General features: G+C 34.0%; 1 protein-coding gene across 1 annotated transcript in view; it reads left to right on the forward strand.

The window, feature by feature from the left end:
- itga1 (integrin, alpha 1) overlaps positions 1-19,280 on the forward strand; it is a 75,060-nt gene that overhangs the window by 994 nt on the left and 54,786 nt on the right. The window lies entirely within an intron of this gene.

Here is a 19,280-nt window from a genome sequence, read left to right on the forward strand (position 1 = left end):
GAATAAGAGCCGTCTAAACCAAAAAAAATACTTACTGAGGGCACCTCTAAATACAAATCAGCATTTTGGCTGTTGTCCATGAAGCTGCATATTGGCAATGTTTAAAAGAACCTTTTATATAAGCCTTCAATTAATGTTATTAAATGGCAGTAGGAGGAGCATTTTTTATATAAAGAATAGCAATCAATGTTCCCTCCCTGTTAGTTTAACTAAATGAAGAGAGCTCAGATGTCTCCTTGGGTTCAGATTCTTAGGAATGCATGTGATGCAGACTCGTGACCCATGTTAAGGAATTGAGTTGTGGATGCAGCTGCAGATAGAGGTTCACACTGACCCACATTAGATGCAGGATCATTACACTGTCACTTCATGCGCTTAAAGAAACAGTTTACTTAAGAATGAAAATTTGATGAAAATTTACTTACCCTCAAGCCATCCTAGATATGGATGAGTTTGTTTCTTCATCAGAACAGATTTGGAGAAATGTAGCATTACATCACTTGCTCACCAATGAATCTTGTGCAGTGAATGGGTGCCGTCAGGATGAGAGTTGATAAAAGCATTACAATAACCCACAAGTAATCCACACCACTCCAGTCCACCAATTAATGTCTTGTGAAAAGCTGCATGTTTGTAAGAAACAAATTATCATGAAGATGTTTTTAACAAACATCTACAAACAAACAGCTTTTCACTTCACTAAATGTTAATTGATGGACTGGAGTGGTGTGGATTACTTGTGCATTATTGTGATGTTTTTATCAGCTGTTTGGACTCTCATTCTGATGGCACCCATTCACTGCAGAACATCCATTGGTGAGCAAGTGATGAAATCCTACATTTATCCAAATCTGTTCCCATAAAGAAACAAACTCGTCTAAATCTTAAAGGTCTGGCCCTATAGTGAAAAATAAATATATTAAAATGTATTTAAAATACATTTATTTCATGTATACTACAAATGTATTTACACGTTATGTGCTTAATAATAATACCCTGCAGTTTTACTTTTAGTATACTAAACTGGTCTGCTAAATTGGAACAACTAATTTTGTACTTACTGCGCTTTAACTGTGCGTAAGTAGTGTTGAAGTCCAACCAATGATATACTTCAGCTTCTGACTGTGCTAAAGTGAAACTATTGCAAGTATACTTTAGGTACACTTTAAATATTTTGGATTTAAAGACTGATATTATTTAAAGATCACACAATTCTCATCAATAGTGACATTAAAACATATTTTAGGCTTAATGTTAAGAAATATGCATTGTGCACAAGTAGTACTCCAAGTAAAGTTTAATTACAGTTTTTATATCAATAACTCTTGAGCGATACGTCAGTAATTATGTTAATAGACTTGAACTATACTTAGTATAAAACAAATGCATTTTAAATCTATTATTTTTTTACTAAGGGAGGGTGAGTAAATTATTTTTTTTTTGGGTGAACTGTTCCTTTAACTGTGGTCCAGTCCCTACTGGCTAACACTTCAAAGTACAGGTTTATTAACATATTCATGGATATTCATACTTTACCAAATGATTATGATGATACTCTTTGGTAGTTTTATTTTAGGTCCTGTCATTTACTTTTTTTTAGATGCTCTGAGATTGCAGACCCAGATGTGGTTATGTTAGTGGTGACATTTAAGCCGTGTAAATTCCTAATGGAGATAGTGTGCAGGTGTTTTCGGTTTGAGATCCTAAAGGAAATTCATCTGTTTCCAGTCGGCGTGTGTGTAGTCTGCGCATGGATGCGTGGGACATCAGACACATACAAATTCACTTGCATGTCAAAAGCCTTTGTATCATGCTATAAAAAGCTCTGTTATATTTGTTTGATTATTGAGTCATTTCCTAGTTATTTCCTCAGATGTGCCGACTGTTGAACTCTGGGTAATTGGAGATTATGATTATAATTATTATAAGATTGCTTGCAGTGGTTTCTTCGAGAAGTACATAAAATGTGTATTTTTAGATTTTTTTTAGAAAATGCTTTAAACCCCCCCCCCAAAAAAAATTATCTTTTTTGTTATATTATTATAATTTATACATATACATAGTGTATATTTGACTGTTATACTAATATTTTAGATTTTACTAATATTACAAATATTTAGACTAATAGATTGCATACGTTAAAGTTCAGTCTATGAGTGTTGAGATTTTTTTTCCATGGATAAACGGTGTGTCTGGTTTATCTCAAGGATTTGATAGGAATGCATTCCTTCTGCGTGTGTGCTTTATGTACAAACGCCTGCACTGTCTCGGATAAATAATGAATCCATTGAATGCTTAACAGATTCATAACAGCAGAACTGTTTGTGCACCCTGAAGCTTTTGAACTTAAAAGTATATTTTACCCTGAAATGAAAATGTCATTATTTATGCACTCTCATTTTTTCTTTCCACTGTAGAACAGATATTTTGAAAAATATCTTAGTGTTATTTGTACAGTGGATTTCCAACTTTCATTGTATCGACAAAAACACACTGAAATCATGACAGAATTTTCATTTCATGGTGAACTATTAAACTCATTAAACTTGTTTCACTTCATCAAGTGATTTGTTTTATCCTGAGCATCTAATATGGCTGACTGCAGTTTCATTTCAGCCCTTTTCGTCTAATTTAATAATGTGCACCAAAAATAGAGTCATTAGTAGATGAATGGTCAAGTGTAGAGCGAGACGGGCTGAAGTTAGCCATCTGCCACTCCCCTCTCGCTGGCATGAAGAAGACCTCCACAGTTATAAATCAAGAGCACTTACTGGCAAGGGCTTCGAATCTCCCAGAAGACCTTGCTTTGAACTGTCTTCTTCCATACTTGGAGTCTTTGGCGAACGCATTCCATTACATGCAGATGAGCCCCAGTCCTCTCGAAGGAAATGCTCTGACACATAATTGTAGTAGAAGATGGTTGCAGACAGCAGACATGGTTCATTTACTGTTGTGCCACTACAGTATGTTTCCTTAGAGAAATAATCTCCAGACCTGGTAGATTTGAAGTTGAAGAAACCCCGTGAGGAGATCAAGAACATGTTGCTCATGGAATATGTCATAGTGGCATCAGTGTGATTTGGCAAACCACTTACTTGTCTGAGAACTGGCAAAGAATGGGTAGTTCAGTTTAAAATGATCGTAATAGACATAATTACTGCTTTGGTCAGCCTCCAATTTAAACAAGTACTCAACAAGCTACTGTGAAAACATTCACATAGAATGTTGTGAATGTTCTGATACGTGACTACCGTGTGATCTGGAAGGTGTCTCATAAATTGTTGTGATAAGCTTCGTTTTTTGCTATTATGACATGATCGCAGGAAGTATTCCGGGTTCCAGGGTATTTTAAACATTCTTGCTAGCTAGGAAATTTGTTCCTGTTGTCTGCTTTGTGCCAGCCAGTGTCAAATGCTGGAAAAGTACTGTTGGTTGTTTGGGCGAGTGGACCGGAGGCTGGCACAGCCCTCGCTGGCGCTCTGATCCATCAGATACGCCAGTGACTGAAGTTTCCATCCCATCTGCGCATACTTAGCGTCCTTGGGTTCAAAAACATCTCCAACTTTGATCTACAAGTGACTACTTAGGAAAATCATGTCTTTTTTTTCCAGTCGAAAAACAAATGCACTCATAGAATGACATAAAGTTTAGTTATCCAGAATGTAAACAAGAAACTGTTTTAAACACTTAAAGGGATAGTTCACCCAAAAATTTAAATTCTGTCAATCACTACTCATCCTCATGTTGTTCCAAACCCGTAAGATCTTCGTTCATCTTCTGAGCACAAATTAAGATATTTTTGATGAAATCCAAGAGCTGTCTGACCTTGCATAGACAACAACGCAACTGACACGTTCAAGACCCAGAAATGTAGTAAGAACATCATTAAAATAGTTTTTGACATCAGTAGTTCATGACTTTATTTAACAATTTCTTCTCTTTCCATGCAGTGACAGCAAGTTTTGATTTAGTCTTTTAGATTTAGATTTAGTTTTAGTCATATTTTAGTCATCTGAATTGTTTTAGTTTTAGTTGACTTAATATCGTAAGATTAGCTAAAATCTAATGGGTTTGGTTACAGTGTAATGCATTTATTAAACATTTCTCTAAAATTACCAAACTCATTATATAGGTTTGATATTAAGGTTTTATCATAATAGACATAGATTTAACTGCTGTTACACGCAACATGCGTTTATATAAAATAAAATGAAACCACTTCTCATGAAGAAACATAAACATGATCTTCTTTTCAATGAAATACCATTGCTTACATAGGCTAATTATGCATTCTTTATAACAACTTGTTTACCACATTCTTTATTCTTTCAAGCAGACATATTTATTTATATAAATAAATTTAGATGAATCTTTATTAGAGTTACTAAAAGTAGTGAGTGATTTTCTGTCTTTCTTTTGTTGCTTGATTAATATCAGTGCCACAGACAATAGCAACTAACTTAGGCTGCTGTCCCTTTAAAACTGAATGCACAGATGTAATGTACTGATACACGTCCGATATTCTCCCAACTGTTTACGTTCACATAAGATGTAACCAAGTGTGTTTACTTGAATATGTCAGTAGATTTTCGTCATAGTTTTTGTCCTCCAAACTGAGTTTGTTTCGTTATCGTCTCGTTTTCGTTTGTGAAAAAATTTCATTGACAAAAATTGTGACAAAAACTATTCATCAACGAAGTTAACACTGTTCATTAGAGTATTTTAAAGGGGTCATTGGATGCAAAGTTCACTTTTACATGTTGTTTGAACATTAATGTGTGTTGGCAGTGTATGTATTTATCAAAAATATCTCAATTTGTGTTCTGAAGATGAACGAAGGTCTTACTGACAGAATTTTTGTTTTTGGGTGAACTATCCCTTTAAAAATAGAAAGAAGGTCATAATAGTTTGGAATGACATAACACCCTCCGTAAACGATGACAGTGGTGCACAAGAACTGAATATTTGCATCTGAATTCAGAGCTTGTCTTTGAAAAAGCTGTAAGATGGTTTCAGTTTCTTTCACTTTGGAACGGTTTCTTGTACATTTGAAACAAACACTTGTGATCTTGTACTCTCACCTGACTTAAAAAAGATGCACAGGAAGTCACACTTCTGAGACCGGAACAATAATTGTGCTTTAGTGCAGAGATCTGCTGATGCTTTTGCATATCTTTGTAAGAATTATACATGCAAGGTACATTTGAGCCCATTTTTCTGTGCTGCTTTCTGCTAGTGGAAATTCTGTGCATTTCACAGTTTTTTTCTCAATTGATTAGACACGTTTTAATAAAATAGATCACGTATCTTAAACTATAACCACAAAATCAGAAGTGTCAAGTACAAACCTCATATGTTTGTTAAAAATCAGTTCAAAACTTGATTTTGCCTTCAAAGACATCATACAGTAAAGCCATCGTAGATGCACTGAACACTCATTACATACAGATTTAATAAAAACAATATGACTATGGCCTCTTACTACAGTGAATGAGATTTTACAGAGCAGCCTTTAAACATTTTAAACCTTGCAACAATACTACTGTAATCTACATAAATTATAGTGGTTGTGTAAATAGAGGACAACAGAATTTTACACAATTCTCTAAAATGCACTTTGTTTTTGTGTTTACAGTACTGGGTAAATTAACCATCATTTGAGGAAAAGTATCTTTAGAACTGGGAAAACTTGCATTAGCATTGCAGCTGCAAACTAAAAACACTGAGATAACAATAAGATAAAACGGTTTGTATGACAAACGTGACTGCATTTATTTTGAATCAGCATCTTATCTCTGGATCAAAGAAAGAGGTTATTATATCATTCTGATTTCTATCATACACCTTCTAGTTTACCACAAAAAAGGTCAACTGCAGTTGCACAGATCACATCTGACACAAATGTTTAGGTGTTACATACCAGGAAGGAGCCAGGCAGTTAGAGGGTAGGAGGTGAAAAGTAAAAGGGATTTGTGATGTCAGCCGAAAAGGAAAGGCACTTCAGAAGCGTTTGTTCTCGTTAAAGCAGCATTCCTTAAAATGAGCCTCGTTGTAGTGAAACATTATAAAGGAAACCCCTGATCTCCCATAAAATGTTCAACATAACAAGCCAGATATTTAGAAGCAGCTAAAGAACATGACCCCAGGGGCAAGACCCACTGACCTCTCTCTCAAAGGCCGTAAACCTCACAGCACAAAAATGATGAGAGAACAGATACTTTACAGGTGCCATTTCATCTGTGTGTGTTTATGAGCTGGCTGGGACACTGTCAAATGCTGTTTTGCATGCGTTGTTGTCACTAGGTCTTGCATTGCATGTTTTATGCAAATGCAAGCATTTGGTTTCCTTTTATGTTTTGAACATTTGCTATTTTATAAGTAAATGTCATCAGGGTAACATTATCTAGCTAGCTGACAGTGTGTGGGGATTTTTCTAGGTTACATTTTTGCAGATTACATTGTTATGCCAGTAGTTGGTGACAAGTCAATATATGTACATGAGTGAATCATTCATTTAACCAGTTTGTTCAAAATCTGTGTGCTTCAGGAATGAAACATGTGGTTGCTGTACCAAATTTGCGTATTTCCCTACTATATCGTAGATGAAAAACAGTATCTTAAAGAGTACTTCAGTACTGTTTGTCCAGATTCAAAGTGTTCATAAAACAGTAGGTGAAAAGTACCTGAATGATCCACTACTACAGTTTTAAAATGAGCGTTCAGTGGAAACTTCTCGATCCCATGAGGGCACGACAGAGTAATTGTGAATGGCATTGTCATGCCACATGACACAGCCTCTCTTTTTCTAAATGAGTCAATGAATCATTCATTCAACCAATTTGTTAAAAATCATTGATTCATTCAGTAATGAAACAAGAAACTGTCTTTAAGAATGAATCATTGAATCATTCACTTAGCCAATTTGTTTAAAATCGCTGGTTCATTCAGTAATGTAAAAGGGACCGTCTTTAAGAATGAGTCACTGAATCATTCACTCAATCAATTTGTTCAAAATGACATTTCTTTCAGTAATGAAAGAAGAGACTGTCTTTATGAAAGAATCACTGAATCATTTACCCAACCATTATGTTCAAAATCACTGATTCATTCAGTAATGCAACAAGAAACTGTCTTTAAGAATGAATTACTGAATAATTTGCTCAACTAATTTGTTCAAAATCGGTATTTCATTCAGTATTGAAACAAGAGACTGTCTTTATGAAAGAATCACTGAATTATTCCCTCACTGAATCTGTTCAAAATCGCTGGTTCATTCAATAATGAAACAAGAGACTGTCTTTATGAAAGAATCACTGAATTATTCACTCAACCAGTTTGTTCAAAATCACTGACTCATTCAATAAGGAAACAAGAGACTGTCTTTACGAAAGAATCACTGAATCATTCACTCAACCAGTTTGTTCAAAATCACTGACTCGATCAATAATGAAACAAGAGACTGTCTTTACGAAAGAATCACTGAATCATTCACTCAACCAGTTTGTTCAAAAATCACTGATTTATTCAGTAAAGTAACAAGGGACTGTCTTTATGAAAGAATCACTGAATCATTCACTCAACTGATTTGTTCAAAATCACTGATTCATTCAATAATGAAACAAGAGACTGTCTTTATGAAAGAATCACTGAATCATTCACTCAACCAATTTGTTCAAAATCACTGATTCATTCAATAATGAAACAAGAGACTGTCTTTGTGAAGGAATCACTGAATCATTCACTCAACCAATTTGTTCAAAATCACTGATTCATTCAATAATGAAACAAGAGACTGTCTTTAAGAACGGAGCACTGAATTATTCACTCAACCAATTTGTTCAAAATCACTGATTCATTCAGTAATGAAACAAGAGACTGTCTTTATAAAAGAATCACTGAATTATTCACTCCACCAATTTGTTCAAAATCACTGATTCATTCAGTAATAAAACAAGAGACTGCTTTTATGAAAGAGTCAATCACTTAGACAATTAGTTAAAAAAAAACGCTAATTCATTTTAGAATGAAACATTGCTGCTGTATTGCTCATTTTTGCAGAGGCTGTGTTTGTAACAGTATTGGTTGACAGAACAAAAACATAGTAACTGGTAATATTGCAGCTAAAATGTAAATAACTCAATATTAACTTCCTGTTTATTAAACTGTCGTATAAAAGACTGAATTCAGCTACTTATTCCCCAATTACTTATTGTCACGTGTACTCTTTAAATAGCATGGCAGTGTTTTTTAATAATATGTATTGTTTTGTTTTTGTTTATTTTAAATATAAAGATACTTTGCTAAAATAAAACTTACAGAGCTGTATTTAGTCGGAGGACAGTACAAGAGAAAGCTAAACAAAGTTTGTCTTCATGAGCCTTTTTATCTGTCATGTGATTAAACTTGGGGCAAGAAAAGAGCAAGAAAGCCCCTAATATGATTGCATTATCTTCACTTTAGCACAACAACAAATAACATCTCTGCCACACAGAAAAACAAAACATACAAACAATTTGACATGCTGCGTGACAACACCTCTGAGGTACTCTAAATAGACACTTTGTCACCATATTACAGATTTTTGCTACCTGTAGAATGATATCTGAAGCGAGATTTGCATATATATCATATATATTGATATGCATTTTAAAGCAAGACAGTCCATAAAATGAACTGCAGCTTTTCCCCATGTCACCATAATGTTTAGCTTGAACTTTGCCCTCTACAGAGAGCTAATCCCCAAACTCACATGAATCAAGTACCATCCGGGATAACTAAGCAAGCTTTGACTTAAACTTTGACAGTCCAGCTGAGAGACATCAGTCAGTCCATGTACATGATGGAGGAGTGTTTTAATTACAGCCGCATGTAAAACGGCAGTCCCAGGGAATGTTGGCATTCAGCGCCGCTCCAGGAAGTGAGCTGGATAATGTCTGCTGCGGAGAATCGAACTCCCCTCCAGCGGGACAGCCAGAACAGCCTAACTGTTTCCAGAGCCTCACTTGCACATGACATTCTGTGATTAGCCACGAGGGATGTTTCGTTTTATTCTCATGCTGCAGAAAGACAGCCTAACCTTTTCCTTTTGGAAAGAAGGGCAGCGCTATTTATTTTACCTAATCTGCAGTAATTGCTAAAACATCTATTTTATGGCCAATTCTGCTTTCTGATTGGAGGGCACCATAGAATCTGAATGTCAATGTCTGGGAGATGGGAAAAAATATACACAGTCAGAAATTTGGAATAATCAATGTTTTTTTAACGTTTTTGAAAGAAGTCTCTTCTGTTTACCAAGGCTGCATTTATTTGATTTATTTATTTGAAAAATACAGTAAAAATACTGTAATATTAAAAAAATACAGTAATATTGTGAAATATTATTTCAATTTAAAGTAACTTTTTTCTATTTGAAGGTATTTTAAAATGTAATTTATTCCTGTGATCAAAAAGCTGAATTTTCAACATCATTACACAAGTCTTCAGTGTCACATGATCCTTCGGAAATCAAAATTAAAATATAGATAATGGTGCTCAGTTATGAATACTACAGTTTTTTTCTGTTTAATGTATGTAATTAGTTAAGCAAATATATTTTTAAAATTCATATTAACATGTTTAAATATATTTAAAAATATATCAGAAAATATGCCTTTTATATTGTATGGGTCAAAATTATTGATTCTTTTATGCCAAAAATCATTAGGAAATTAGGTAAAGATAAGGTTCCATGAAGATATTTTGTAAAATACCTATTGTAAATATATCAAAACTTAATTTTTGATTAGTAATATGCATTGCTAAGTGCTTCATTTGGACAACTTTAAAGGCGATTTTCTCAATATTTAGATTTTTTGCACCCTCAGATTCCATGTATTGACATAGTTGTATCTCGGCCAAATATTGTTCTATTCTAACAAACCATACGTCAATGCAAAGCTTATTTATTCAGCTTTCAGATGATGTCTAATTTCAAAAAAATTACTCTTATGACTGGTTTTGTGGTCCAGGGTCACATATATCATGACATTAATAGTGCATGCTCAACTGTTTCCTTACTCTATTGGAAAGTGATACAAGTGATATTTTTTGAGTTACAGGAGGTGACCTGTCTTGCCCTGTGTCGTGTATTTTTAGTCTCAAAACATTTGTGTGAGATAGTTGTGTAAGCTTGGGTTGCTGGCCCATCTGTGCACCATGTAGTTGCACACTTACAAAACCGCGTGGGAACGGCCGTTTTTGGGGAGTGTCTGGGCGTGTTTGCGTGTGAGTGTTTGTAGAAGGTGGGCGTTTGACAGAACACGATCGGGGTCTCTCCCCTGTTAGTGCGGAGGAAGCTGGAATGAAAGCTTCTGGAATCAGCAGGGAGCATTATGTCATTCTGTAGGCGGACTGTTTCATGGCCAATAAAGTGCTGGTCCTCCAGAGGACACATCTGAAGGCAGCATATTCGGGAACAGGATATTGGGGTTGTGTGGTGAATCCACTAAAGAGTGCTGCTACTTTTGGAAGCAGCACTTCAGTGCAAAAAATGTTTTATTTACTAATCACCCACAATACTTAACGTGCTGAAATAAAATGACTTTAAAGTCATTATTTTCAGAGCAAACACACTTTCTTTGTGCAAATTTCATTTAGTGTCCTATGAATAATAATACAATTAATAACGTAATTTACAATAAATAAATAAAATAATGATGATGGCATTACAAATTGTAGTTTTAAAAAGAAATATTTTATTTGGTTGACATAAAATTTATTACACATAAATATTTAGGCTGCAACAGCGTAAACTATGGAACATCAAAGAACATCATTTTAAAAACATCTCAGTATTTTTTGTTCATATAATGAAAGTCATGGTTTGAAATGACATGAGGGTGAGTAAATGATGACAGAATTTTTTTTTTTTTTTTGGGGGGGGTGTAAACTATCCCTTTAATGTTTTTATTGTTCTTTTTCTTATTATTATTTAATGAAATGATACTCTAAATAAGAATCTAAATCTGCCAGCAGGTGGCAGTAAATGTCTTTATGAGTCATTCATTCATTCATTAGATTCATTCCAACGGCTGATTCATTCCGGAATGCAGTAAATGGCTCTCTTTATGAATGGGCCTTTGAATCATTGATTCACACGATTCATTCAAAACGCAGATTCATTTAGAAGCTACCGCTGTGTTGGTTGGAGACACACAACAATTCTGTTGTGGCTTCAGAGAATATGTTCTCTGCAAAATTGAGCAAAAACACATAATATAGTGTTTAAAATAACAATATCAACTTCTTATTTAATGATATATTATTATTATTATATTATACGTATATATTATTATTATTATTATTATTATTATTATACGTCATATTGCTCTTGCTGCCCATGTGATATTGTGTGAAGTGATATATATAAATATGAGACAAAACCTTTTTTGTGCACCAGTATCTTGAATTTTAGGGCATAACTGCTTTTATGGAGTTGTTGCCCTGCATCATATTTGTCAGCAGCCAACTATATGAAATATAAGATGACGTACAGGTTTGGGGGCGGGGCCAGTGTGTTAACTATCGCTAAAATAGTTTAATCACGTTATTTTTCATAATTAATTCATTAAATTAATGCATTAAACTGACAGCCCTAATTTTAAAGGGGTCATCAGATGCCCATTTGATATGATTCTTTAGGGTCTTAATGAAAAGTCTATAATATACTTTGGTTAAAAATTCTTAATGGTAGTGTAAAACAACACCCTTTTTATCTTGTCAAAATGAGCTCTGCAAAAATCAACCTATTCTGATGGATTGTTCCTTTAAATGCAAATGAGCTCTGCTTGCCCCGCCCCCTCTCTTCTTGCTGTGGAGTGACGAGCCAGTTTACTTTAGCTGCATTTAGTGTGTTTAGCCACTAGCACGTTATTAAAGAGGTCATCGGATGCCCATTTTCCACAAGTTGATATGATTCTTTAGGGTCTTAATGAAAAGTCTATAATATACGTTGGTTAAAAATTTTCAGTGGTAGTGTAAAACAACACCCTTTTTACCTTGCAAAAATCAGCTCTGCAAAAATCTTCTCACCTGGTCGATCTGTGGAGTGACAAGCCTGTTTACTTTAGCCGCATTTAGCCATGTTTAGCCGCTAAACTTGCTAACTAGCACATTATTAGGAAAGGCGTTCACAAAGATTCATTAAAAAAAACCCTTATACTTATATTTCAATTTAAATTTTATTAGCTTTTCATGAATATACAAACCCTCATTTGGCAAACTCTGAGATGAACAAATCAGTATATCACTAATATTAACCAAATCATGAAAATAATTATTAGCTAATTTTTGCCATAGCCATATTTTTTATATTGTTAGTATATGTACATGCTGTAATACATACTGTAATACATGTAAAAAGTCATGTCGTTTTATTCTGTCTTGTCTTTGAAGTGCTCTTTCAATAAGGGAAGGAAGTGTTTTCTACACTGTGTTACGTGAATTCAGTCAGATACATCAGTCCGGTTTGGCCAGGAAACAAAGAACGCGACAAGGAGAGTGTGTGCAACAGGACACATTTACTTGATTATCTAGAGATCTGCTTTGTCATGAAAGAGCATGTGTGAGCCAGACAAGTCTTCGACCCAGGCCTCGTTTCTCATAATCATGCAGCTCTCCCGCTGCCAAATGGGCTGATTTAAACGTCTTAGCACAGATAAATCCAACACATTGCCGGTGTTAGATGACAAAATCTTACAGCTTCATACAATTAATCAGATTTTGGCACTGTCACTTGACACATGATCAAACCTGAAGGGGAAAGACAGTATTGTTTAACAGGCTTTGACCTTGTATGCAATGATCCAAAAGAGCTTGCAGAGATTCTTATCTCTACGGACACCAAGGCTTTGCATCACAGACATTAGGGTGTGATGATAATATTTTGATGATGTCAAGTCATCCAGCGATGTTAGTTTGGCAAAGTTTTAGAAAAAAAAATGAAAACGTGGAAGGTCATACATGGTTTTTGGAAACGGTGCAACACTTTCTTCATGCGGTTTTTTAAAAAAAAGTTCTGCATTGTGTAGGCTACAGTTTTGTTTTCACACTTAAACCCTGCATGTATGCGTAAAGGATGTCCTGTCTCATACGAATGAAAATGCATTATATTTATATTTAAAACATTTAGCAGATGCTCAAATGGGACTTGCAGGAAGTGCTCTGCACACTTGTGAGACCGCCATGTCAAGATGAATAAAAACGTTTTCTGAACAACAATATTGATCAGTTTACTTCAGTTTTCCCTTATTTTATAATCTGGAGCCTAAACAGAACCATATATTTTTTGAGTTGCTTTCTGCGTTGAATATGATGCGGAAAACAGGACTGTGTATCACAAGAAATCGGCATATTGGGTTGTCTTCACAGGCTGCATGCAAAAGCAACATACAACGTAGCCAATTCACAAACAAATGAATTTTCTTAGCTAGTTTTGTTTTAGTAAATTAATAACAGTGTGACCAGTGTAGTTTGATTCAAAACATATGACTCTAATGAGTCAGTCATTTTTCATGAATCAAAAACATACAGTATGACCATTTTAGTCCGATTCAAAACAAATGACTCTAATGAGTCATTCGTTTTTTTTAATAAATCAAAAACATACAGCATGACCAGTGTAGTCCGATTCAAAACAAATTACTCATTTGAACCAGTTCTTTTAATAAGTAGTCATCACAAACTCATGGCAATTTGTAAATATTTTACAGTTTGACAAATCTGTGGTGAATTCATATTGTATAAATTTGCACATCACATTGTATCTTTTAATATCATTTGTATGAATCAAATCCTAAAATAGTTGTATTTTCTGGTGATATTGGGTGGTAAGTAGTTGCTAGTTTAAATCAGTCTAAAGTTAAAATGAAGAAGCTAAAAAGGAGCTAAAAAAGGAGCTATAAAAATCTAAAATAAATCTAAAAATATTAATAAAAATATCAAAATAATCTTATAACAGTAATGTTAAACAGCAACTACAGAACTGGTAATGAGAAAATTGCTTATACGTGTAAGAAAAAAAATGTAAATTAAATATGCCTAAATTAATTTGAATTAATATTCTGAGATGTTATGTTATGATATATTATGAGTTAATCTATGATTTACATTTATATATTAAGCTTTTTATCTTTATATTCTGATTTATAAATACAAATTTATTTCTATATATTCAGACTTATAAATATATACTGATTTGCCTTTATATATATTCGGATTTATAAAAAATATTATGATTTACAAATATTTATTCATGATTTAGATTTATATATTAAGATTTTTATCTTTATGTTTTAATTTATAAATATATATTCTGATTTACTACTTTACATTTAGACTTACAACTATATATTCTGATTTACATTTATATATTCATATTTATAACTATATATATTCAGATTTGCAAATATATATATTCATGATTTACATTTACATATTCAGACTTACAACTGTATATTTTGATTTACATTTATATATTCAGATTTGTAACTATATATATTCAGATTTGCAAATATATATATTCATGATTTAGATTTACATATTCAGACTTACAACTGTATATTCTGATTTACATTTATATATTCAGATTTATAACTATATATATTCAGATTTGCAAATACATATTCATGATTTACATTTTTATATTACAATTTTTATCTTTATATTTGAATTTATAAATATATATTCTGATTTATTTCTATATATTCAGACTTACAACTATATATTCTGATTTATATTTATATATTCAGAATTATAACAATATATTCAGATTTGCAAATATATATTCAGGATTTAGATTTATATATTAAGATTTTTATCTTTATATTCTGATTTACTTCTGTATATTAAGACTTACAACTATAAATTCTGTTTTACATTATTCAGATATTATTCAAATATTAAGATTTATAAAAAAATATATTCTGATTTACTTCTATATATTCACAATTTACATTTATATAGTCCAATTTTATATAATTATTTCCTGTTAAGCGCTTCATCCTTTAATATTCAGTTAATATTTATTTATTATTCAGTTTATGGTTTGGAGGGATTCTGCTGTTCCTAAAGAGTAAGAAACCCCTGAACACCTGAATCTTGACTATAAATTGTGTTCTTGGATTGTCGAGATCCGTCTGTCTGGGCATCTTCCCCATCTGTGATCAATGTAAACAGCCTCTTTGGCTGGTGGCCATCTTGAATCACCTAATTGCGTTAGTATTTTCTCAGACATACTGTAGAGGGTTGAAATCAATCAAGTCTATTGAGGGCATGGATGAAACATTCCTATTCACCATTAGCATGAATGCAGCAAAAATGACTGAGGGCCTCTCTTTTCATGTATTCCCAAGGACTTGAGAGTTATATGTTGTTGGTGTGTTTGCATAAGCGCTGCGTGTGTGAGATTTGTAGCGTGTCCTGCATTAAACCTCAGCCGGAAGTCTTGCCTTTTCCTCTCGTTATACATTACAAACAGCCATTTCATTAAAAGAGGAGTCAGTTCTCCTGGTTTTTAGAGGATGGTGTGTGTCTGTGAGGAGATAGATGTGGATGAGGAGGAAACCAGCTGTCCGGTTGCCTTTGGCCCTCTATGTCTTTGTTTACAGAGTTAGTAGATTGCAAAGGAAATTCATTCTGCTTATCTAACTTGCAAATCAGACTCAAAACAGAATAGCCATCCCTCAGGATGTTAAAGGCCAATGGGTCGGCACATCTCTTCTTCATCGTCTTCTTCTTTATCTGTCTTCTTTGTCTTCTTTTTGTTGCTCTTCTTGCTTTTCGAAAACATGCTTGTTGTGTCTAAGATGGCACATTTGTTGAACAGTTGTTATAACTTTCAGTTCCTCAAATATTCTCCAGCTTCTTCATTGGTTTTCTTAAGCTTTTCCCTTGAGGCTTCTGCATCTTTTTCTTCAGATTAATTACCTTCTTCTCTCTGAGTTGTTCTTTTTCTTCTTCTTTCGACTTTTTCCTGTTATTATTCTTTGCCTTCATTTTCACTTCATGTTCTTCTTCTGCTTCAGCTTCCTCTTTGTCTTCTTATTCACTTTCTTTTTTTTCTGTTCTCATTTTTTTCCAAACACATTGATTAGTTTGCAAAGACTTTTGTTCTTCTTTATCTTCTTCTTAGTCATCTTTTTCAGCGTCTTCATCTTTTTCCTCTTCAGTGTCTTTTTTCTTCTTCAGCTTCTTTATCTTCTTCATCGTTACATCTTCATGTTCTTCAGATTTTTCTTGGCCTTCTTGCACTTCAGTAGCTCATTTTTAGTTTCTTCTGCTTCTTAGCCTCAACAAGTCTTCTTCTTCAGCCTTTTCTTTATCTTCATGTTTTTAAGATTCTTCTTGGCCTTCTTGAGTTTCAATAGCTCTTTTTCAGTTTCTTCTACATTTTCATTTTCTAGAGTTTCACTTTTACCAGCTTATTCTTGGTCTCTTTCTAAGTTTTCTTTTTTCATGTTCTTCTTAAGCTTTTTCTTTATCTTTATGTTCTTAAGATTCTTTGCCTTTTTGCACCTCAGTAGCTCCTTTTCAGCTTCTTCTGCATCTTTATTTTCTTAAGCTTCACTTATATCAGCTTTTTCTTAGCCTCAACTAAGCTTTTTCTAAGTTTTTTCATGTACTTTGTCAGATTCTTCTTTATTTTCATGCTCTTAAGATTCTTCTTGGCCTTCTTGAGTTTCAGTAGCTTCTTTTCAGCTTCTTCTGCATCATCATTTTCTTGAGCTTCACTTTTTTTCAACTTCTTAGCGTCAACTAAGCCTCCGCTTAGTCTTTTTCATGTTGTTCTTCTTCAGTTTCTTCTTTATCTCCTTCATAGTTGTATCTTCGTGTTCCTCAGATTCCTCTTGGCCTTCTTGAGTTTCAGTAGCTCCATTTTAGCTTGATTTCTTTGAGTTTCACTATTATCAGCTTCTTCTTAGCCTCAACTAAGCCTCTTTTTAGACTTTGTCATGTTCTTCTTCAGCTTCTTTTTTATCTTCTTCATTGTTATATTGTCATGTTCTTCAGATTCTTTTTGGGCTTCTTGAGCTTCAGTAGCTCCTTTACAGCATTCAATTTCTGGAGCTTCACTTAAGCTTCTTCTTAGCCTCAACTAAGCTCTTTCTAAGTCTTTTTCATGTTTTTCGTCAGCTTCTTCTTCATTTTCATGTTTTTAAGATTTTTCTTGGCCTTCAGTAGCTCATTTTCAGTTTCTTCTGCATTTTCATTTTCTGGAGCTTCACTTTTATCAGCTTCCACTTTGCCTCAACTAAACTCTTTCTAAGTTTTTTTTATGTTCTTCTTCAGCTTTATCTTGATGTTCTTCAGATTCTTCTTGGCCTTCATGAGTTTCAATAGCTCCTTTTCAGCTTCTTCTGAATTTTTGTTTTCTTGAGCTTTCCTTTATCAGCTTCTTCTTGGCCTCAACTAAGCTCTTTCTATGTTTTTTCTGAAGACTTTTTTTATCTTCATGTTCTTTACCATCTTTATTTTCTTGAGCTTCAATATCTCCTTTGCAGCTTCTTCTGCATCTTCAATTATTTGAGCTTCAGTAGCTCCATTTCAGTTTCTTCTGCATCTTCATTTTCTGGAACTTCACTTTTATCTGATTCTTCTTAGCCTCAACTAAGCCTCTTCTGAATCTTTTTCATGTTCTTCTTCAGCTTCTTCTTTATCTTCTTGTTCTTCAGATTCTTCTTGGCCTTCTTGAGTTTCAGTAGCTCCTTTTCAGTGTCTTCTGCATCTTCATTTTCTGGCGTTCGCTTATATCAGCTTCTTAGCCTCAACTTGTTGTTTTCATGTTCTTCTTCAGCCTCTTCTTCAACTAAGCTTCTTCTTGTTTTGTTATATCTTCATGTTCTTCCAATTCTTCTTGGCCTTTTTGAGATTCAGTAGCTCTATTTTTAGCTTCTTCTGCATCTTTGTTGCTTCTTAGCCTCAACTAAACCTCTTCCTAGTCTTTTTCATGTTCTTCTTAAGCTTTTCTTTATCTTGATGTTCTCCAGATTCTTCTTGGCTTTCTTTTAGCTTCTTCTGCATCTTCATTTTCTGGAGCTTCTCTTTTATCAGCTTCTTCTTAGTCTCAACTAAGCTCTACGTTTTTTCATGTTCTTCAGCTTCTTCTCTACTCTCATGTTCTTCAGATTCTTCTTGGCCTTCTTGAGCTTCAGTAGCTCCTTTTCAGCTTCTTCTGCATCTTCATTTTCTGAAGCTTTGCTTTTATCAGCTTCTTCTTAGCCACAACTAAGCTTCTTAGACTTCTTCATGTTATCTTCTTCAGTTTCTTCTTTATTTTCTTCATTGTTCTTCCAATTCTTCTTGGCCTTTTAGAGCTTTGATAGCCCTATTTCAGCTTCTTCTGCATCTTTGCTGCTTCTTAGCCTCAACTAAACCTCTTTCTAGTCTTTTTCATGTTCTTCTTCAGCCTTGTCTTTATGCTATGTTCTTCTGCATCTTCATTTTTTTGAGCTTCTCAAATAGTCAGCTTCTTAGTACTTTAACTTCAGTTCTCATTCTTCATCAGCTTTATGTCAGCATTCTTCTTCACTTTCATATTTTGATTAAGCCTTCATGTTTCTTTTCTGCATCTTGTTCTTTCTCTTATTACAAAACACATTGCTTATGTCTAGATTGCAGAGGAAATTCATTCGTCTTATCTAACTTGCAAATCTTAAAACAAAACAAAACAGCAGTTCCTCAGACCAGGAAAGGCCCAGTGGTCAGCACGTCTCTAATGGACATGTTTCCTCTTCTTCTTCAGCTCTTCTCTTTTCATCTTTTTTTCCTTCTGCTTGTTTTTCAAAACACATTGGTTGTGTCTTGCCCATCATGAATGTACCCGTGGTGAATGTATAAATGGTCCTTGGTGTGGTCTTTCACAAGGTCACTCATAATGCACATCCTCCTCAGTAGTTAAGACTCAATAAAAACTGGGTTTGGAGGCTTGACTGGAAATCTTAATTACTATTAAGTTGACATTTATATTAGGCGTGTCTACAAACATACACTGCCGCTCTGTTTCCTCTTGACTACATGTTCTACATTCATTAGCTTAGATCATGACGTAAGGCAGCACAACTATATTTCTGTCTCTCTGTCTATTCGTGTTCTCACCCAGCTCCAGCAGTCTTCTCAACACCACAGTGATTTGTTAATCTTCACAATTCCCTTCCAAATCCTGGAATTGAATAAATCATGTCTGGAATTCCATTGCACACAACATGTGAAAAGACTCTCTGTGGCCTCTGCACAATGAAGCATTT

Source organism: Labeo rohita, unplaced genomic scaffold (genome assembly GCF_022985175.1).
Source record: "Labeo rohita strain BAU-BD-2019 unplaced genomic scaffold, IGBB_LRoh.1.0 scaffold_274, whole genome shotgun sequence".
In the NCBI taxonomy this organism is placed as follows: domain Eukaryota; kingdom Metazoa; phylum Chordata; class Actinopteri; order Cypriniformes; family Cyprinidae; genus Labeo; species Labeo rohita.